The 17,080-nt window shown below is 48.2% G+C and overlaps 1 protein-coding gene across 6 annotated transcripts in view; it reads left to right on the top strand.

Annotated features, from left to right (window-relative positions):
- The first annotated feature begins 6,239 nt into the window (after positions 1 to 6,239).
- The window catches only part of SLC37A3 (solute carrier family 37 member 3), a 103,203-nt gene continuing 92,362 nt past the window's right edge, over positions 6,240 to 17,080 (top strand). For 3 of the 6 annotated variants that reach the window (XR_008536282.2, XR_008536283.2, XM_009454340.5), the window contains exon 1: positions 6,240 to 6,422. The gene's annotated coding sequence lies outside the window, so the exon portion shown is untranslated. The remainder of the gene's footprint in view (positions 6,423 to 17,080) is intronic. The other 3 variants (XM_009454341.5, XM_063815690.1, XM_063815691.1) reach the window with 3 other exon arrangements.

The following is a 17,080-nucleotide window of genomic DNA, read 5'->3' as shown; positions in this document are numbered from 1 at the left end:
TGGGTGACAGAGTGAGACTCCGTCTCAAAAAAAAAAGAAAAAAAGAGAAGAAACTCTTGGGCTCGAGTGATCCTCCTGCCTTGGCTTCCCGAAGTGCTGGGATTACAAGGCATGAAACCACCGTGCCTGGCCAGATTGTAAGTAATTTAAGTCTTTGTTTTGTAGATCTGAATATCTCTTTGTGAGGAGTCAGAGAAAGGAGATGATGCAAAGAGAAGGAAGCAAAAACAAAACTAAAAGAACTTTGAAGGTATATGAGAAGAAAAAGCTGAAAAGAAAATGTCTGCCTCACTCCCTCAAAAATTCTACCATAGAGCAAAGGTTGACATCCAGAAAACCTCAAGTTTATCAGTCCCAGATGCTGGCAGTAGAAGCATAAAGCTGAGGTGAATTTTCCTTACTATTTTTTTCCCCAGAGTCTAGAACAGTAACTGCCTCCCAATGTCTATCACAGGGACCAGATTTTCTCCACTACATAGGAGGTGATATGTAGGCAGTTAAATGGCATTATAGACACAATAAGCAAAATTGAAACAGAGACACCCTGTTGGATAAAATATTTACATCGGTGTCCTGTTTCCAAACTGTGGGCTGAGACCTATAAATGAGTCATGAAATCAACCTTTGCGGGTTGCAACCAGCATTTTCACAAGAAGGGATTAAGAAACAACTTCAGAATGTATCTTGTGTAGTAACAGTGACTACTGTTTTGCAAAATGTTTGGGTCAGTTGTACACATGCATATTTTACAGGGTGATGTAAAAATAAAATGTTTTTTTTGAGACAGGGTCTCACTCTGTCTCCCAGGCTGAAGTGCAGTGGCTCCATCACGGCTCACTGCAGCCTCAACCTCCTGGGCTCAAGCAATCTTCCTGCCTCAGCCTCCTGTATATCTGGGACTACAGGTGTGCACCATCATGCCCAGCTATTTATTTCATTTTTTTGTAGAGCCAGGGCCTCACTTTGTTACCCAGACTGGTCTCGAACTCCTGGGATCAAGCAATCCTCCCACATCAGCCTCCCAAGGTGCTGGGATAACAGGCGTGGGCCACCGTGCCTGGCCTGAAATGTCTTTTTAACTGTAGGCTGGGGTCCGCAACGTTTGAGAAGCACTGAAATACAGGGCAATTTATTCACTGTCCAAGAACATTACTTCTATGATGTCTTCAGATAAATTTGAAAATATTTGTCTTACCCAAAATTCCAGTTACATATCCATTTTCAGGATACTCTCTTCTGGGTGAGATAAACTCAATGCTGGCAGGTATAGCAAGAAAACAAAAGACTCTGCCAAATATTGCTGCAGGGTGAGAACCACCAGCACAATGTGGAAATCCAGTGTAGGTAAAGATTCGCCCCAAACGTGTGATCAGGAAATAAAACCTGTTAGGTGTCAATGTCATGAAGTTCAGTGTCCAAATGTTGTCTTTCTTCTGGTAATGGTTACTTTTTTTTTTTTTTTTTTTTGAGATAAGGTTTAGCTTTTGTCACTCAGGCTGGAGTGCAATGGTGCGATCTTGGCTCACTGCAACCTCCATCTCCCGGGTTCAAGCGATTCTCCTGCCTCAGCCTCCCGAGTAGTTGGGATTACAGGCACCCGCCACCACGTCCAGCTAATTTTTGTTTGTTTGTTTGTTTTTTATTACTTACATTTATTTTTATTTTTTTTTAATAAAATTTTTTATTGATCATTCTTGGGTGTTTCTCACAGAGGGGGATTTGGCAGGGTCATAGGACACTAGTGGAGGGAAGGTCAGCAGACAAACAAGTGAACAAAGGTCTCTGGTTTTCCTAGGCAGAGTGTTTGTGTCCCTGGGTACTTGAGATTAGGGAGTGGTGATGACTCTTAACGAGCATGCTGCCTTCAAGCATCTGTTTAACAAAGCACATCTTGCACCGCCCTTAATCCATTTAACCCTGAGTGGACACAGCACATGTTTCAGAGAGCACAGGGTTGGGGGTAAGGTCACAGATCAACAGGATCCCAAGGCAGAAGAATTTTTCTTAGTACAGAACAAAATGAAAAGTCTCCCATGTCTACTTCTTTCTACACAGACACGGCAACCATCCGATTTCTCAATCTTTTCCCCACCTTGCCCCCTTTTCTATTCCAGAAAACCGCCATCGTCATCATGGCCCATTCTCAATGAGCTGTTGGGTACACCTCCCAGACGGGGTGATGGCTGGGCAGAGGGGCTCCTCACTTCCCAGTAGGGGCGGCCGGGCAGAGGCGCCCCTCAGCTCCCAGACCGGGTGGCTGGCCGGGCGTGGGGCTGACCCTCCCACCTCCCTCCCGGACGGGGCGGCTGGCCGGGAGGGGGCGCTGACCCCCCCACCTCCCTCCCGGACGGAGCGGCTGGCCGGGCGGGGGACTGAGCCCCCCACCTCCCTCCCGGACGGGGCGGCTGGCTGGGCAGAGGGGCTCCTCACTTCCCAGTAGGGGCGGCCGGGCAGAGGCACCCCTCACCTCCCAGACGGGGCGGCTGGCCGGGCAGGGGGCTGACCCCCACCTCCCTCCCGGACGGGGTGGCTGCCGGGTGGAGACGCTCCTCACTTCCCAGATGGGGTGGCAGCCAGGCGGAGGGGCTCCTCACTTCTCAGACGGTGCGGTTGCCAGGCGGAGGGTCTCCTCACTTCTCAGACGGGGCGGCCGGGCAGAGACGCTCCTCACCTCCCAGACGGGGTCGCGGCCGGGCCGAGGCGCTCCCCACATCTCAGACGATGGGCTGCCGGGCAGAGACGCTCCTCACTTCCTAGATGGGATGGCGGCCGGGATGAGGCGCTCCTCACTTCCCAGGTGGGATGGCGGCCGGGCAGAGACGCTCCTCACTTTCCAGACTGGGCAGCCAGGCAGAGGGGCTCCTCACATCCCAGACGATGGGCAGCCAGGCAGAGACACTCCTCACTTCCCAGACGGGGTGGCGGCCGGGCAGAGGCTGCAATCTCCGCACTTTGGGGGGCCAAGGCAGGCGGCTGGGAGGTGGAGGCCGTAGCAAGCCGAGATCACGCCACTGCACTCCAGCCTGGGCACCATTGAGCACTGAGTGAATGAGACTCCGTCTGCAATCCCGGCACCTCGGGAGGCCGAGGCTGGCGGATCACTCGCGGCTAGGAGCTGGAGACCAGTCCGGCCAACACAGCGAAACCCCGTCCCCACCAAAAAAACATGAAAACCAGTCAGGCGTGGCGGCGCGCGCCTGCAATCGCAGGCACTCGGCAGGCTGAGGCAGGAGAATCAGGCAGGGAGGCTGCAGCGAGCTGAGATGGCAGCAGTACAGTCCAGCTTTGGCCCGGCATGAGAGGGAGACCGTGGAAAGGAGAGGGAGAGGGAGACGGGAGAGGGAGAGGGAGACGGGAGACGGGAGAGGGAGACGGGAGAGGGAGACGGGAGAGGGAGAGGGAGACGGGAGAGGGAGACGGGAAAGGGAGATGGGAGAGGGAGCAATTTTTGTATTTTTAGTAGAGATGGGGTTTCACTATGTTGGCCAGGCTGGTCTGGAACTCCTGACCTCAGGTGATCCACCTGCCTCGGCCTTCCAAAGTGCTGGGATTATAGGGGTGAGCCACCGCACCTGGGGTGGTTACTGTTTAAAAAAAAAGTCACCTGACTCAGACCCACTGAGCACTTGGAGAACATCTACAGGTAGAAAACAAATGTTACAAATATTTAAATATCCTGATGGTTTTGGAAGTCAAGGGGAGAGAGATCTTACCTCTGTCTACCACCCGACCCTCTCCACCAAGGTCACTATAAATACAAAGAGCATAGCTTGGGCTACAGGAAAGAAGGCATTCATATGTATAAATGTGTGTGTATATATACACTGTTTTTTCTTTTTTAAGAGACTGGGTCTCCCTCTGTCACCCAGGCTGGAGCGCAGTGGTACGATCATAGCTCACTGCAGCCTCCAAAGGTGGGGCTGAAGTGATCCTCCTACCTCAACCTCCCTAGTAGCTGGGATTAAAGATACACACCACCACATGGCTAAGAAGGCATTCTAGCCCTGAGTGGTGGTGACACAGGTTATATACTTGAAGTATACACACACACATATATATGTATACACCCATATGTAAATATAACACAAAAAACTATGTATTTCACTCTATGTATATATATTTACCATTTTAACCGTTTTTAAGTGTACAACTCAATGGCATTAAATACATTGTTGTGCAACCAACATCACCATCCGTCTCCAGGACTTTTTTGGCATCCCAAACGGAAACTCCATAGCCATTAAACAACAATTTCTCATTTCCCCTTCCCTCCAGCCATGGGCAACCACCATGCTACTTTCTGACTCTATGAATTTCACTACTCTGGCTACCTCATATAAGTGGAACTGTACTGTACTGGTCCTTTTATGTCTGACTTATTTCACTTAGCATAATGTTTTTGAAGGTTCGTCTATGTTGTAGTGTGTGTCAGAATTTGCTTCCTTTTTTAGGCTGAAAAATAAACGATTCACAGTATATTTTTAAAAATAAAAGTAACATATTTGGCTCATTTATTTGTGCTCACCCTGACATCATACTTCTCCTTGGATGCCTAGAGACAAAACTACCACTGTATAAGGGCTAGAAACAAAACTACCACTGTATAAGGGCAAATAAAAATGAAAAATAACAGGCTTAATTCCTCTGCTGAAAATAAAAAGACTTCTCAGCCTTCTCTCTGTTCCTTCAAAATTTCTTTCTCTGTCCTTTTCGAATGTACACAAATCTTTATAACGGCGAAATGAGCCTCTTGCCAGTATCACAACTCAGAAATGTATCCTCAAGGACTTGGGGGTCATCTTTTTGAAATTCAGACGTGAGTTAGTGCCTGTATCTTCCAGTTCCTACATGAGGGTAAGAGACTAAATTAGTGGGTATGGGCGCCTTGCTCCAATTTGTAAAACTACCTCCTGCTATAAAGATATGCGAACTTTGGCCGGCTGCGGTGGCTCACACCTGTAATGCCAGAACTTTGGGAGGCCAAGGCGGGCAGATCACAAGGTCAGGAGATCGAGACCATCCTGGCTAACACGGTGAAACCCCGTCTCTACTAAAAACACAAAAAAATTAGCCAGGCGTGGTGGCGGGCGCCTGTAGTCCCAGCTATTCGGGAGGCTGAGGCAGGAGAATCCCTTGAACCCGGGAGGCGGAGCTTGCAGTGAGCTGAGATCATGCCACTGCACTCCAGCCTGGGTGACAGAGCAAGACTCCGTCTCAAAAACAAAAAACAAACAAACAAAAAGATATGCGAAGTTTAAAAAACGAACAACAACAACAACAAGTTATGCGAAGTTTGTTTTGCTTCTGGATAAAGCCAACATGAGTGGTCTCCCCAATTACTACTATTAAGTAAGGAGGAACTATGTTTGACAAAAGGTGTTGTCAAGTTCTGTTATTTGAAGACTAGTGATTGTTTATCTTGAGAACAGGTATGTAATGGTTGTTGTGGAAATTTTCTGGATTAAGAGAAGTTTTTTTTCTTTAAAATTCGAACAAGTCTCTGTATTTTTTCCCTTTATTTAAGAAACGGCGGCGGCGGTGGTGGTGGTGGTGGAGGGTGGGGGGGCGGCTCTCACTACCTTGCCCAGGCTGGTCTCAAACTCTTGTTCTCAAATGATGCTCCTACTTCGGCCTCCCAAAGTGTTAGGATTACAGGCGTGAGACACTTGTGTTGGATTTTTTTTTTTTGAGGCAGGGCCTCGTTCTGTTGCCCAGGCTGGTGCAGTGGAGCAATCACAGCTGCCAGCCTCAAACTTTTGGGCTCAAGCGATCCTCGCACCTCGGTCGCCCCAGTAGCAGGGACCACAGGCACATGCCACTACTCCTGGCTAATTTTAAAATTTTTTGTAGAGATGGGGTCTGGCTATGTTGCTAAGGCTGGTCTTGAACTACTGGGTTCAAGTGATCCTCCCTTCTCGACCTCCTAAAGTGTTGGATTACAGGCGTGAGCCCACTGTGCCCGGCCTGCATTTAATTAGACACCTAAAATTTAGGCCGGTCAGTAGCACACTTAGCAGCATGTTACTTTTTATAAAAACAAAGACCGAATACCGCTTTTTTGAAAAACAAAAAAAAAGAAAAGAAAAGAAAAGAAAAAAAAAGGATGCACCAGTTCTCCCCATATCATTTCTTCTCTCTACCTCTCGTCTTTTGCAGCTAACATTACTGGCCAGGTCCGCAGCAGCAGAGTTCTGTGGGCTCCCAGCCTCCGCCCTCCTCGCCCTCCTCCGCGCCGGCAGGTGAGGCCGCGTGGCGGGACTACAACTCCCAGCGTGCCCCGCGACGGGAGGGTCACGTGGGCGTCCGGAAACCCTGGCCGCAGCGCCAGGGGTGAGCTGGCGGCGGGGGAGGCGGGCAGCGGAGCCAAGCTGACCCGGCGAGCGGAGCCGGGGCTGGAGAGCGGCGACCACTGCGGATCTCGGGTGCGCGAGCGGTGATGCGTGGGGCCGAAGACCTGCTGGGGCGGGGGCGGGTCCAATCCGAGGGGCTTCCCGGGTCGGGAGGGCGGTGGGGAGATGTAGGTGGCGGCCCCCCTTGGGTGGGGCGCCCAGGCAGGGTCGGCCGCTCACCCCCTCCTTCTCCTCCCTGGGCCCGGGCCTGGGGTCCCGGCGGTCACGGGGAGGCTGCGATGGGGTGGATGGGGAGGAGAAGGACCCCCGGGGGACCCTGCGGCCCGGCCCCGATCCACGCGGCGGAGGCTTTTGTGCTCCTCGCCCGCCTGTCCTCCGGCCGTGGGTCTGGGAGATTCTGACTTGATCAGAAAAGGGCTTGTCGTTCGGACCAGGGGAGAGGGGATGCTTTTCGGGTAGGTGGGGAAGGAAGCTCTTTGGAAAGGATGTATAGAGGTCAGAGAAGAAGCGTGGTCTCAGTGAGTGACTGGTTTTGTTTTCTGGTAACTAGCATGAACTCAGTCAAGGAATTTGGTCAAATTATTCGTCATTCCCTCCTTATTCTTCGCAGGGTGTGTTCTGTTTATTCTCAGTTTTGACAGGAGATAATGGGAATGTGTCCCCGGAGTTTTTAGTGTTTTCTTGAAATGTAAGATGGTAGGCTATCTCGTGGTAACTCTTACTGAAAAGTTTATAGTTTATAGGGAGGAGTGGTTCCTTGGGTGAGCAAAATCATTCAGTTGTTATCTTTTTGTCCACCGGTTTATTTCTACCTTTACACAAATTTATACATACATAAATATATATAACAGTTGTTGAAGGGAATGTCTTCAGTGCTTTGGTGCTTAAATGATTTCTTTTCAGTTTGTTTGATGTTTCTTGGATACTAGGCTCTAGGAACTCCACATAAATTATCTCATTTAATTAATACATGAGGAAATTGAGCTTCGGGTTGGGCGCGGTGTCTCATGCCTGTAATCCCAGCACTTTGGGAGGCCGAGGCCTGTGGATTCCTTGAGGTCAGGAGTTCAAGACCTGCCTGGCCAACATGGTGAAACCCCGTCTCTACTAAAAATACAAAGATTAGCTGGGCGTGGTGGCGCATGCCTGTAATCCCAGCTACTCGGGAGGCTGAGGCAGGAGAATCGCTTGAACCTGGGAGGCGGAGGTTGCAGTGAGCCGAGATCACACCACTGCACTCCAGCCTGGGTGACAGAGCCAGACTCTGTCTTTTTCTTTTTTTGAGACTGAGTTTTTGCTCTTGTCGCCCAGGCTGGAGTGCAGTGGCACCCTCTCGGCTCACTGCAACCTCCGCCTCCCGGGTTCGATCCTCCTGCCTCAGCCTCCCGAGTAGCTGGGACTACAGGCGCCCGCCACCACGCCAGGCTAATTTTTGGATTTTTAGTAGGGACGGGGTTTCACCATATTGGCCATGATGATCTGGATCTCCTGACATCGTGGTCCCCCTGCCTTGGCCTCCCAAAGCGCTGTAATTACAGGCGTGAGCCACTGCGCCCGGCCTCAGACTCTGTCAAAAAAAAAAAAGAAATTGAGATTCAGAGAAGCTACTTTTAAGTGGAGGGTCTTAGATTCCATACCTGGCTTGTCTCTTGAATGACACCATTCTTCTATTAGTGTTTGATTTCGAGTCTCTGCCTAAGAGGGCGACCCGGAAACAATACTTTTATAAAAGTTAAGTCAACAGTATCTTGCTGCTTTCTAGCTGTCAGGATCAACTGCCTTGTTCATTGTTTAAGGTTCTGATTTGTGCTCTGTTCATCAGTGTTAATGTCATGTCACTGCAGTGACCATTAACTTGATTATAAATCCTTTGGTAGAAGAGGGAAAGATTTTTATCCTGAAAACTAGTTGTCTTTGGAACATGTCCAAAAACAGGGAGGAAGAATGTGGTTTTGGAAACCCTGGAATAAAATGAGAGATATTTACAGATAAATGCCAAGTATTTTATGCCTGTGGTAATGAGATAATTTAAGAAGAGATAAAAATTACAGGAAGACGGATGAATTAATGAATAAAAAGGATTTATGAGGTTCAAGTAAATGGCTTCATATGAGATAATGTGGGATAAAAAAGATACTTGTGGCTGGGTGCAGTGGCTCATGTCCATAATCCTAGGGCTTTGGGAGGCTGAGGCAGGAGGATCTATCTCTTAAGGCCAGGAATTCAAGATCAGACTGGTTAACATAGCAAGACCCTGTTTCTACAAAAACTAAGAAAATTAGCCAGGTGTGATGGTGCCCACCTGTAGTCCCAGCAACTTTGGAGGCTGAGGCAGGAGGATCGCTTAAACCTAGGTAGGAGATTGAGGCTGCAGTGAACTATGATCACGCCACTGCACTCCAGCCTGGGTAACAGAGTGAGACCCTGTCTCTGAAAAAAAAAAAAAAAGATAGTTGTATGAGTGTGAGCATTGAGATGCTAAACTGCAACATATACAATACTGTAAAAATGGTGAACTCAACTATACATTTAATAATTTCCCACGTTCTTCTTTACACTTTGAAAACACATAATCTTTTTACTGTGCAGACATAAAAACTGAAGTCTGGGAGGTAATTGCCCATCTAATGCCCCTCTCCTTTGAGTGTGTAAGAGAACCACTCTTACCAGTAAGATGTTTTTTTTCCCCATCCTTGGTATATACCTCTGAGTTTAGGTGTGCTAGTTCTTTTATTTATTTATTTATTTATTTATTTTTTGAGATGGAGTCTTGCTCTGTTGCCCAGATTGGAGAGCAGTAGGGGGATCTCGGTTCACTGCAACCTCCGCCTCCTGGGTTCAAGCAATTCTCCTGTTTCAGCCTCCCAAGTAGCTGGGATTACAGGCACCCACCACCACACCTGGCCAATTTTTGTGTTTTTAATAGAGACAGGGTTTCACCATATTCGCCAGGGTGGTCTAGAACTCCTGACCTCAAATGATCCACCTGCCTTGGCCTCCCAAAGTGCTGGGATTACAGGTGTGAGCCACCGCACCCAGCCTATTTTTATTTTTTTATAGCTCTTTTTTTTTTTTTTTTTTTTTTAATTTGAGATGGAGTCTCGCTTTGTCACCAAGGCTGGAGTGCAGTGGCACCATCTCAGCTCACTGCAGCCTCTGCCTCCCGGGTTCAAGCAATTCTCTGCCTCAGCCTCCCAAGTAGCTGGGATTATAGGTGCCCACCACCACGCCTGGCTAATTTTTATATTTTTAGTAGAGACGGGGTTTCACCATCTTGGCCAGGCTGGTCTTGAACTCCTGACCTCGTGATCCACCCGCCTTGGCCTCCCAAAGTGCTCAGGTTACAGGCATGAGCCACCGTGCCCGGCTTTATAGCTCTTTTTTAATGCATGAAGGGTGTGATAGTTCTAACTATTGTATTTTACCCAGCTTGGAGTATTTTCTATTTTAACCTTTACCCTTAAATGATATAACATAGGATCTAGAATTAGGTCTGAGTTGGAATGTGCACTCCATCGTTTGAGAGAGATTGCTTTCTTTTTTAAAAAATTTTATGAGGGCCGGGCACAGTGGCTCACACCTGTAATCCCAGCACTTTGGGAGGCTGAGGCAGGCGGATCACGAGGTCAGGAGTTCGAGACCAGCCTTGCCAATATGGTGAAACCCTGTCTCTACTAAAAATACAAAAATTAGCTGGACATGGTGGTGCATGCCTGTAGTCCCAGCTACTCAAGAGGCTGAGGCAGAAGAATCGCTTGAACCTGGGAGGCGGAGGTTGCAGTAAGCCAAGATCACGCCACTGCCCTCCAGCCTGGGTGACAGAGCGAGACCCTGTTTTTTTTTGAGATGGAGTCTCGCTCTGTCGCCCAGGCTGGAGTGCAGTGGTGCAGTCATGGCTCACTGCTGCCTCAGCCTCCCAGGCTCAAGTGATCCTCCCACCTCAGCCTCCCAAGTAGATGGGGCCACAGGTGTCCGCCACCACAACTGGCTGATTTTTGTAATTTTTGTAGAGATGAGGTCTCCCTATGTTGCCAAGGTTGGTCTTAAACTCTTGAGCTTAAGTGATCCTCCCACCTTGGCCTCCCAAAGTACTGGGATTATAGGCGTGAGCCACTGGACCAGACCTAGAGATTACTTTCTAATATCTGTTTTCTCATCTGTAAAACATTGAGAGAACTAAATGCAGTAATGCATGGTAGGTAACTAGCATGGTGCCTAGTACTTTGTAAGCATTCAGTGTTCTGCTGTCAGTCAACCAATTCATTGATTCAAAAAAAACTTTTTTTTTGATATGGGGTCTCACTCTGTTGCCCAGGCTGGAGTGCAATGGTGCAACCTTGGCTCACTTCAGTCTCCACCTACCGGGTTCAAGCGATCCTCCTGCCTCTACCTCTCGAGTAGCTGGGACTACAGGTGTGCATCAGCATGCCCCGCTGATTTTTGTATTTTTTGTAGAGACAGGGTTTCACCATATTGCTCAGGCTGGTCCCGAACTCGTGGGCTCAAGCCATCTGTCTGCCTTGGCCTCCCAAACTGTTGAGATTACAAGTGTGAGCCATCGCGCCCAGCCCAAAAAATCTTTATTGATCATTCTCAGTGCTCTGCTGGGTCCTGTGGATGTGTCTGTGGGACTCAGGACAGAGAGAGCCACTGCTTTTATGGAGCTTACAGATGAACAGTAGACATGGAAACAATTAAACCAGATAACTGGGAGAGATGCTCTGAAGGAAAGAAATGGCGAAAGAGATGAGAGAGGTAGTAACCAGGGGAGACCATTTTAGATAGGGTTATCAGGGAGCTCACTCTAGGGGGTGACATTTCATTGACTAGCCAAGAAAAGGAAGGAGCAAGCCATTTGCCAAGAAGCAGGACAAAAACACTCCTCTCGTGGAAGAACAAACACAAAGCCCGAAGCAAGAGGAGGCTTGATGTGTTCAGGGACAGGAGAGGGATTTGGTGTGGGGAGTTGGTGTTGGTGAGGGTGGGAGGTAGGTGGGCACAGTGGAAAGGAGACAGGCTAGATCCTCACCAGGCGGCCTGGCAAAGGATTGGGAACCACCCAGCTGCCCAGTGGGGGCCTGGTTAAATATCTAAAGATTCGTTCATGTCAGGGAGGACGGCGCACGTGTTCAGCTCTGCAGGTGCTGATATGGATGGACCTCCAACCTCTGGCAAGTGAAGAAAATGCACAACAGATAGTGTATGCTGTGTGCTTGCATGTGTGATCTTGGGGGCTCTGCCTGGTATGTGTGCAGAGGCACAGATTGTGCCCCTGAAGGAAAGAGAGAAGATGTGAAAGAAACTGGTTAGGAGATCAGGGTGGACTGAGGACACAGGAGGAAGTTGTATCCTTTGAGTTTTTTTTGTTTTTTGTTTTTTTTTTGGGACGGAGTCTTGCTCTGTCACCCAGGCTGGAGTACAGTGGCGCGATCTCAGCTCACTGCAACCTCCACCTCCTGGGTTCAAGCGATTCTCCTGCTTCAGCCTCCTGAGTAGCTGGGATTACAGGCGCACGCCACTGCTTCCGGGTAATTTTTGTATTTTTAGTAGAGACATAGTTTCATCATGTTGGCCCGGCTGGTCTCAAACTCCTGACCTCAGGTGATCCGCCCACCTCAGCCTCCCAAAATGCTGAGATTACAGGTGTGAGCCACTGCACCCAGCCATATCTTTTGAGTTTTATACCTTAGGCATGTAATACCAGTTGAAAAGTAATGAAATAAAACAAAACCCAACCTCTGCAGTTTAGATATTGGCTCAGGCAGGCTCCTCCTCCATCTGTACCAACCCATCTGTCAGCCCTGTCCCTCCCCAGCCCTAAGCGTCCTATTTACCTGCAGAGGTTAGACAGGCTTTAAAGGCTGTGGCAAAGAATCTGTGTTTTTATCTCAGTCTTGGGAAGGCAGTAAAGGGTTTTAAGCAGAAGCTGTCAAGGTAGGCAGGTAGGAGATGCTGCTGGTGGTTTATCTTAGGGTGGTGGCAGTGAGGATGGAGAGAAGAGGGTGGCGGTGAAGAGGACCAGAACCGAGAGGCTGGGGAGTGAGCTTATCCATCTGGCGGTTGGGATTTGGGATATATTTTGGAGGTGAAAAGGACTGGATTTAGTAATGGGTTGGATGTAGAAGTTAAGGGAAAAGAAGTAAAGGCTACCTCATAGTTACCTTGGTTGACTGTAAGGAATGGCAGTACCTTTGCTGAGATGGGGAATACCAAGGGATGTTGCAGGTGGTTAGCGACTGTCTGGGCTGGTGGAGGTTACACGGACACCTTTCAGTCCCACTGGAGTATAGCTCCAGCCAGGACCTTCAGTTATCTTCCTGCTTAGATGCTGTCCACTGAGAGTTCCAAGTTGGGAAAGAGAAAGGGAGGGGCGAGGGTTTTCCGTAAGGAGAGTTCCCCATACAGGCCACCAAAATGTTGCAGGTGATCAGTGACTATCTGGGCTGGTGGTGTAGGCAGTGAGAAGAATTTACCAAGACAGTTATAGGTATAGAAAGGCAGATTTATTAGAGAACGTCTGAGAGTATGTTTGCAAGGAAGCAACAGGCAGGTCAGCAAGAGAGGAGCTGACTGCAAGGAGATAAAAGCTTGCTGGAGATTTTATAGGATGGTGCTGTGTGCTGAAGAGGGCTTTGTGCAGTACAGATAACGATAAGGTTGCATTGAGCTAACTTGCATTTTTCTATTAGCTGAGTGTCTGGTGATTACTGGGTGCAGGAAGATTGTGAGTTACTTGCGCAGGAGGGGTATATGTCCTGGACCACGAAGAAAGGCAGACTTATAGTTTATCTGCTTATTCTTTTTGGTTTCCCCTGATCCCACCAGCCTGACTCCTTTTTCTCTAATTAGAACTCCACAGGGGAGGGATAGATTTGGAGGGAGAAATGAAGAGTTGTGTTTTATCTTATTGTTTATTTTTTTGAAATGGAGTCTCACTCTGTCGCCCAGACCAGAGTGCAGTGGCCTGATCTCGGCTCACTGCAACCTCTGCCTCCCGGTTTCAAGTGATTCTCCTGCCTCAGCCTCCCAAGTAGCTGGGATTACAAGGCACATGCCGCCACAACCGGCTAATTTTTGTATTTTTAGTAGAGACAGAGTTTCACTATGTTGGCCAGGCTGGCCTCGAGCTCCTGATCTCAAGTGATCTTCCTGCCTTGGCCTCCCAAAGTGCTGGGATTACAGGCATGAGCCACTATGCCTGGCCTAAGAGTTCTGTTTTAGATTTTGGAGGGATATTAATTGGTCATTTGGATCCTGGAGGGTCTAAGTTAGAGCCATGAATCTGGGAATTGTTGACATAAAGGTATGATACCAGAGGAAGGAGGAGAGAAAGATGTTGGAAGTTTAAAAAGAGAAGTGTGAAATCGCTGTCACAGGTTGAGAAAGCAAAATTACTGGGAAGTGTGGTAGGCTTGCTGGGCAGTGTTGCATGCCCTTTGAGGTTTGTGGTTTTGAATCTAAAAAGTGAAATCAGCCTGCTTGAGTGATTTTTCTGTGGCAAAACTCAGCTGCTTTGGTGCAGGGAAGGAGGAGGACAGAGACAAGGAAGGGCACTGTAGATTCTAAGTTGGTAAGGCAGGAAATGAGGACAGGAGGGGGATGGATGAGGGAAAAACAAGGCTACTGAATTGGGAGCCTTGTTGAGGTCAAATGACTGTTGAGGTGTGGTATATTCAGGTAAGTGATCTGCAAGGAAAGGAAGTAGAAGATTTGAAATCCAGCTACCAGGCTTCAGCCTTGTGTGGGTTTTTATTGGGGGATGGAGGAGAAGGGTGGTGGTGAAGAGAACCGGAACTGAAAAGGCCCAGGAGGGAGCTTATCCACCTGGCGGTGGGGATGGAGGTTGGGTGACCATGGGACTGGAGTGCGAGGGAGATCAGTCCCTGACATCTATGGGGAACAGCAGGCTATAGAGCCCCAAGGTGTGAGTTTCAAAGAAGCTGGGGTCTTGGCAAGAAGAGAGCGGCCCAGAAACGGCCTTGGGGAACAAAGAGAACATGGAACGCTTGTGTCCTTGAGGCATGTAGGTTGGGGGAGGGAAGATTGCACCTCTTGAAAGGCCTTAGGGGAAGTGAAGGTATAGGGAGCACCCGGAGTCTTGTGAGGATATAGTGCCTGCTAACCATGTAACTAGGTTTCTAGAGAGGAAAGATACGGGGCTTGCTAACCGTGTATCTCTGTTTCCAGAGAGCATGGTCAAAAGGGCTGGGGGTGGGGTGTGTGGGAAGACTGGGCAGATGAGATGAATGGGGCAGAGTGGGTATGTGGTAGCTTCATGTATGTCATCTCTTTTACTGCTGACCACTCCCCTGCCCACTCTGCAGTAGACTTTCTTCAGAGAGTTCCTAATACGAGACAGGTGGGTTTTTTTGTTTTGTTTTGTTTTTTGAGGCAGGATCTTCCTCTGTCACCTAGGCAGGAGTGTGGTGGCATCATCATAGCTCACTATAGCCTTGAAGGCCTGGCCTCAAGTGATCCTCCTGCCTCAGCCTCCCTAGTAGCTAGGACTACAGTGCATGCCACCCCATCTGGCGAAATTTTAAATTTGTTGTAGAGACGGGGTCTGTTGCCCAGGCTGATATTGAACTACTGGCCTCAAATGATCCTCTTGCCTTGGCCTCTGAAGAACAGCTTTGAATTTGGGTTGGAAAGGGCTCTAAATACCACTATAGAAAGTGAAATTAGAAATAATAATTGGGGGAAATTTTATATCCCAAAGCAGCGTTGTAGAAGGCAGTGTTGCCTTCCACCTGGACGTGTTGCTGCAGTGCGAAGTCATCTTTTACTTAGCAGTGATTGAGCACTATTGTAACCGCCCAGTGGGTTCACCTTGCCTGCTGCCTAGACAGAGCCAATTTATCAAGACAGGGGAACTGCGATGGCAAAACAGTGGTTCTCACAGAGCCGGCTTTGCAGGAGATGGGAGTTTTATTATTACTCAAATCAGTCTCCCCGAGCATTCGGGGATCAGAGTTTTTAAAGATAATTTGGCGGGTAGGGGCTTGGGAAGTAGGGAGTGCTGATTGGTCAGGTTGGAGAAGGAGTCATTGGGGGCTGAAGTGAGTTTTTCTTGCTGTCTTCTGTTCCCTGGTGGGATGGCAGAGCTGGTTGAGCCAGATTACCAGTCTGGGTGGTGTCAGCTGATCTATCGAGTACAGGGTCTGCAAAATATCTCAAGCACTGATCTTAGGTTTTACAATAGTGATGTTATCCCCAGGAGCAATTTGGGGAGGTTCAGACCCCAGAGGTTGCATGACCCCTAAATTGTAATTTCTAATCTTGTAGCTAATTCGTTAGTCCTGCAAAGGCAGACTGGACCCCAGGCAAGAAGGGGGTCTGTTATCAGTTTTGTTTCAGTGTCAAACCATGAACTGAATTCCTTCCTAAAGTTAGTTCAGCCTATGCCCAGGAATGAACAAGGACCTTCCTTAAGGGTTAAAAGCAAGATAGAGCCAGTTAGTTCTGATTTCTTTCACTGTCATAATTTCCTCAGTTATAGTTTTGCAAAGGCGGTTTCACTATTGTGTTCCATTCTGGAAATTACCATTTTTAATGGGTAGTCTTCTAGGACTAAGAAAAACTTCACTATAAAAATCACAAGTTAGTGATTGTGAACTTGCTTTGGAAAGTAGAAGATGGCTTAATGGTTCTGGATTTTTTTTTTTTTTAAGATGGAGTCTTGCTCTTGTTGCCCAGGCTGGAGTGCAGTGGCATGATCTTGGCACTGCAACCTCTGCCTCTCAGGTTCAAGCAATTCTCCTGCCTCAGCCTCCTGAGTAGCTGGGATTACAAGCGCCCGCTACCACGCCCAACTAATTTTTGTATTTTTGGTAGAGACGGGGTTTCGCCATGTTGGCCAGGCTGGTCTCGAACCCCTGACTTCGTGATCCTCCTGTCTCAGCCTCCCAAAGTGCTGGGATTCCAGACGTGAGCCACCATGCCTGGCCAATGGTTTTCTGGATTTTATTTGATGGCAAGAATCTTGCCAGGATTTTTTTTTTTTTCTGGAGAGAATGGAAGCAAAGGAATCCTTTCTCTTTTTTTTGGTACAGGGTCTCACTCTGTCGTGCAGGCTGGAATGCAGTGGCACAATCTCGGCTCACTGAAACCGCTACCTCCCAGGCTCAAGTGATTCTCCCATCTCAGCCTCCTGAATAGCTGGGACTACAGGCACGCACCACCACACCTGGCTACTTTTTGTATTTTTTCTGGAAACGGGGTTTTGCCATGTTTCCCAGGCTGGTCTCAAACTCCTGGGCTCAAGTAGTCCTCCCACCTCGACCTCCCAAATTACTGGAATTTCAGGCATGAGCCACCATGTCTGTCCAGAATCTTATTTTTAACAAGGATTTTTTTTTTGTCTTTTAAAATAATTCTAATGGGGGTTTGGGGAGATGTTGGCCAAAGGATACAAAATTTCAGTTAGGAGGAATAAGTTGAAGAGATCTATTGTACAATATGGTGACTATAGGTTTTGCTTTTTTGAGACAGGCCCTCACTTTGTCACCCAGGCTGGAGTGCAGTGGCACAATCACGGCTCACTGAGCCTCTAACTCCCAGGTGATCCTCCCATCTCAGTCTCTGGAGTGGCTGGGACTATAGGCTTGTGCCATCACACCCGACTAATATATATATATTTATATATAATATATAATATATTTATATTTATATAATATATAGTATATTTATATAATATATAGTATATTTATATTTTATATAATATATTTATA

The sequence above is a fragment of the Pan troglodytes genome, chromosome 6 (assembly GCF_028858775.2).
Source record: "Pan troglodytes isolate AG18354 chromosome 6, NHGRI_mPanTro3-v2.0_pri, whole genome shotgun sequence".
In the NCBI taxonomy this organism is placed as follows: Eukaryota; Metazoa; Chordata; class Mammalia; order Primates; family Hominidae; genus Pan; species Pan troglodytes.
This window is presented reverse-complemented; position numbering and strand designations above follow the sequence as displayed.